Genomic DNA, 6,000 nt, shown 5'->3' on the forward strand with positions numbered 1-6,000 from the left:
GTTTGTAAGTTCACTTTGCATTCAAGCTTCCTCTGCAGGTTTTCTCAAGAGGTTCCTTGACATCTTTAAATTTAGTTTGTGCACAGGAACAAACGTACAAAACTCTTGCTGCAGAGAGGTGGAGATATTTTCCCTTAAAGAGTGTTTTTTTAAAGAAATCTGTTTTTACATTTAGTTCAGGTTTAATTAATGAACACAAACAACTCCCTCAAACTTTGACTCGTTTACCCAATAACAGCAACTAGGGAATGCACTGTCTTCCTTAGGTCGCTGTTAGTTAGGTACTGGGCAACAACAACAACAACAAAAATTGTTGTTGTTATTAGATTATTTTTAAGGACAACAACAATTGCACTGCTTGGCCACCCCTTGGCAGGTATTATCTGTGCCCAATAGGGCTCGGAGTGAGAAGGAATTTTTTTTTCTGATCTACTTTATCAGCCTTTTAAATCTTGTCATGTTGAACCCAGATAAATATCTGGTTATGCTGGTAAAGCTGTTAACATTGTCCTGTTTGTATGATGGACCCTGCAGACTTATGGAGACAATCGTCAGCTGCTGTCAATGGCTTTGCCCTGTTGATGAAGTGGACTCAATGAAGCACTGCATATATGCAGAAGCTGAGGATCTATCCCAGTGAATGTGTGTGTGTTTATCTACAGCTGTCTATTAGCATTCATTTCATGGGTTGATCATTACAGGCTAGCAGGTTGGAATAGCAGCATCCAGTACGGTATTTATACCATTATCAGATAAGACAGCATTTAAAATGTTACCAGGCCTTTGATCTTGGATTCTTTTGAAGATACTTTTCTCAGAGAATTTGTTTCATGGTGATCAAATATGGTCTCCCCAGCAGGTCTGCAATGCTGAACCAATCTATAATAGCGATGGCTCCTACCTTAGCCAGCTGGAGCCCAGAGCACTTTATTAATCCTGGGCCTGATGCTGCATCTCCCAGCAAAGGGCTGAGCCCTCCTTTCCTCACTATTACTTGAGGTCTTCCACTTAAATGCAGCCATTTTTATGGTGTAACATGGCATCTTTTTGAGCCTATAATGCTATATATCCGGTGTTGAAGACAGGGAGCAAAGAATGTTATCCAAACTAAATGCCAAGATACATATTCTAGGCGGGGAGAAATTAATTACCCAGAAAGGCAATTACCAAGAGTAATGAGATTGATCCATTATTAGTGCAAAAATGCTGTGGGTCCTTTAATATTGATGTTTATATGCCTCAGAGAGGTAGCCATGTTAGTCTGTATCTTCACAAAACAAAAAAGCAGTCCTGTAACACCTTGGAGACTAACACCCCCTCCTTCTATCCTAGCTGGTTGATTTGTCAAATTTTTTGTCTTTCATTTTTCTCTTCCATTTTTTCCTAGCTTTTTCTTTAAATTCTCTCCCTCTCAGTTATCAGGACTCTCCAGATCTGAAGAAGTGGGTCTGTCCCATGAAAGATCATCACCTCATAAATGATATTGCTAGCCTTTAAGGTGCTACAGGACTGCTTTTTGATTTTATGTTTCTATGTGAGGTGCCCATTTTCATATCAATATTTTAGCCATGTGACTTGTAGTAATGTGACTGAAAGTTGCCTGACTAAATCTTTCTCACAGTTTGAGAATATGTCCTCAAATTGTTAGTGCTTTGCCATAACTTATAGCTCTAGGAAGGCTCTCATCTGGTTGCCGTAGCAGTATATGTTATGCAGAGAAACAAGACTTGCTCTGGAAAGGTCAGGGCGCTGAGTCACACAACAAACATAATAAACAAGTGGGCATATTACTTACGAAATGTCAGAGCCCCTATGCGTGAGACTATTTTTGAAGCCAGCAACTGAATTTATGTGCTCTTAGTAATGTGTGGATAGATTTTCCAAAAGCAACAAGTGTACTAAAATCAGATTACAGCTGAAACAAAATGCTAAAGTAAGCCATGGTAAATAAATAAAAATGAGGCGGTGGTAGATTCCCCACTCCTACTAGATTCATTTAAAGAAATGGGTGGTGCCAAAATTATGCAAGAGGCAGTCATAAATGACAGCTCCATACTGCCATCCCTGACATCAATCAAACAAATGACTGTGCCTCGAAGGGAATGAATGCTCCTTGAATTCACACAACGGGGCTGCTCATCTAGTTTCCTTTTCCTAATTGTTCATTCATCTCATTATCTATCTTCTCATTGTCTAGGTACAACCTTGTTGTTTGGAGCAGTCATCAAGTGGTATTTGGAAACACAAAGAGCCTGATGCCAGTTGTACTATTTTATAGGCAGTAAGTGAATGACCCAGGACCCATTGAAATCAACAGGGGTCCTTCCCAGTGGCTATTGAATCTAGTGCTCTGGCATCCTTGCAGGACAGATCCCAAATTATGGGGGCCAAATTCAGTTATTTGACACCAATTAATCACAGAGGAAAGGATATCAAGTCTACTGCTCTCCATACATGTATTTGTGAGCAGCTTTCTACCCTGGCAGGGGTTTGTAGCCTTGGATCACATGCCTTTTGCCACAGACATATTACTGAATACCAGGTCACACTTGCTTAAGATAACCAGGCATCAGGTGACGCCAAAGCGGACTTTACTTGAGCACATATTTAAGCTCTTTGCTGAATGTGGATGGACTTTGGCACGGGTGTAGGTGCTCCACTGAATTGGGACCACATTAAAAAAGATAAAAAAACCCTAAAGATAAAAACCAGAGAGAAATGTTTTGAAATGAAAAGGTTTCAACTGACCCGATCTGAAAAAATGTGGCTTGTCGATTCCTGAATATTTTCAAGATTTCAGTCTTTCAAAACCTCTAATCCTCCTGCGACAGGAGCCAGCGTTGCCTCGAATTGGGCAAAATAAAGTTAATGTGCATTGAGTCATGTGTGGATGTACAACACCAGTAGAAACGCACGCTGCCCACTGCAGGTAGCTGTGGATGCTCTGCTAATCAGCTGGGCAGCATCCGAATCTCTCCTGAACAGCTACCCAAACACTCACTTTTTACAGGGAACACTGACTGTTTCCCTTCCAGCTCTGCTCTTGAGAGCCAGGCTTGAGAGGCACAGAGCAGAGAGCAAAGTTTATTATTTTTTTTAAAAGGTTTTCCAGTTTGTCCCTGAGCATCCCACTTGACTGATTTTAATCAGCCTCTTCTTCACCAGGTGCTACTTGTTTTCCTAAACCTATGCCCTGCCCTGTATTTCAGGTTGTAGGAGGGGGAGCATGAGAGGGCACGGCTCAGAGTGTTGTTTTGTCTTTTTGTGACCTCTCGCCAGCCCCTCGCCCTCGCATTTTCTTATCAGACCTCTTTGTTGGGACGTAGCACCTGGTTTTGATCAAACTTTCTGGTCTGAGGTTACTGCAGCAAACACAGAAAACTCTCAGATATATGCACCCTGAGTCCTCATGTACCCAGCTGTCTCATTAAAGCTCCAGAAACCCTCTAATTACCGAAGAATAAATACATGCATAAAAATAATAGAACATTTACTACGGAAGCTGAACCTTTGTGTGGAAAATGAAACCATGCATGAAGGGGACCTTGATAACTTAGACATGCTTGCATTAGGCCAGACATTTCCTTGTGGTATATTTTTTCCAAACAGCCACAACTCCTCACTGTGTATCCTGAGTGACGTTTGCCAGTTGAAGTGATTATTTCCTCTGCAGAAATTCACTTATTTTCTTTAAAAGTCCCATGTATATTGTTTTCTTCTTCATTCCGTATGCTGGCACATGCTAACAATTAAGGAAATGGATACACATGAAGCCTTTCTATGCAGAAAAGCTTCCCTGTTCCTGTGGAATCCTGCCCTAAATACAGATTATTCTATAACTTATCATAAAAAAATCTATGGCAGTATGTTTTTGACCTGGGGGGTTGAAGAAAGAAAAGGTTTCCACTAGAATTACAGAGATCTTTGGCATGTGGAGCTTTATGGACTTTATCCAAAGCCAACTGAAGTCAATGGTCATTGGACCAGACCCTTGTGTGTATTAATACATGTGTTACAGTTCCAAAACCTTCAGGGAAAAAAAGGATACTGCTGTGTGATCCAGCAGCGATAATGGTTTAGGTCACATGGACCAACCCAGCAAAATGAGATGAACTCACATTTTTTTCCAGTGATGATGGTGATATAATGATCTGGTAAACAAAGTATTTCATCTTTCCTTCATTCTCTTCCAGATGCCTGTTTGGTCCTTTTTGCCAGAAAGCTGACTTTTTTTGGCAAGCAGCTGAGAATTCCTTACATGCTGAATGCTCTCTCTTGTGTACATCAGGGATAAAAATCCTCTATCGAATGTCAAACAGGAGTAAATACTTATTGAAATGCTGTATGGTTTTGTTTTCGTACCATGCATTTTTGATTGATGACATACAAAGGCAAAAAATAGGCTCTAGGCTATTCCTCTGGGCCAATCATAACGAATAGATGTACCCTAAATTAATCACCTACTGGTAGGAATGAGGCTTTCAGGTTTCATTGTAGAAGCCTTGGAAAGCAGATGTGTTGCAGGCTGGATACAAATGTTGTTAATTTTTAAAATCTGGAAATCAGATGTAGACGTGTCGGAGTTGACATGCCTGGTCTGAACATGCAAAAATGTGGGGGCGTTTGAAATCTAGATCTAAAGTTGTGGCTTGAACCTATCTGTAAAGAAACAAACAAGCAAACAAACAAACAAACAAAAAATCTTGTTCTGTATATTTTTATGAATATTTTTGGGACCAGAGATCTATTACTATGTGCCCACAAGCAAAGACGCCTACTGAGAGGGCTGGTCCCGTTTTCAGGCAGTGATGTAAATGTCAAAACAGCAGGGACGAGGTGTGGTACTACTAGGTTTGCCCCACTCAGGGCAGTCCTCTTTATTTTCCTATTCCCTCACGCAGTGTTTGCAGCATATGCGTGGGATAAAGTGAGTCAGTATGGAGGACTGACTCAGTGCTCAGGAAAGAGCTCCAATTTCTCAGAACCTAACTTTAGTTTCTGTCACACCTGGCTTTATTGTATTTTCAGTTTTCTAGACATTTCTGCAGCACTGAGGCCCTGGTAAGAAGAGAGAGCTTTGGAACAAGGCAGATTTTGGACGACATCATCTGTGGATCAAATTCATTTTTGTTTCATTTAATCCATTTTCCTCACAACTTTTTGACAAAACAGTTGAAGAGGAACCATAGGGCTTGGGGAACTGAAAAGCCACAAGAAAATGGAATATTTTTTATTTGGTTCTTTTAGATTACAACAGGAATGAACATTTTAAAATTGTGAATTGTTTCACCATCAAATAAAAATATTGGAACATTTTAAAAATAGCAAAAGTGTTCTTGAAAATCTGGCTATGGTTGAAAAAGACATTCTTTGTGGGAAAAAACACCGATGTCATGCTTAATCAGCTGCAGTAGCCACAAAAGAAAAAAATAGGGGAGTGGTATCAAAAAGTTGCCCACTGAAGAGAGTGAAGGCCTCATATTTTCTCTTCTGCTGTAGGATTTATGAAACAGTTAGGGGCTATTACTAGATGTAATGGGATGAAACACAGCAAAGGGAAGTAATCTGTAAAAAGGATCCTAATGCTGAAATCTTCTACTATGTGAAATGGTCCCACATGGGACATGATGGAAGCTTCATCATTTGCATCATTTAAAACCAAGCTTCATAAACGAGCAGAAAATATACTGAAGGGAACAGTTGTTTGATTCCCCTATGGGAAGGACAAGATGATTTAATATGTCTTTTCCATCTCTAATTTCTATTCTTCAAGTAAGTTAGGCAAACCTTGAAATAACTTATGGCTTTCCTGTTCCTACCTTTCCTCCCATCCAGGGAGACAGGTGAAGCTGAGGGTTGGTTGCCTAGCGTTTCAGATTTTTTTTTCCTGCTTAACCACTCTCATGCGGCTGGCCCAGGATAGTAGCTTTATGGCAGGAGAGAAGCAAGGCATTTTAAATAGTCTGTGAGTGTGGCTCTGACATGCTCTTTAACAAGCTG

Source organism: Carettochelys insculpta, chromosome 9, assembly GCF_033958435.1.
Source record: "Carettochelys insculpta isolate YL-2023 chromosome 9, ASM3395843v1, whole genome shotgun sequence".
Lineage (NCBI taxonomy): Eukaryota > Metazoa > Chordata > Testudines > Carettochelyidae > Carettochelys > Carettochelys insculpta.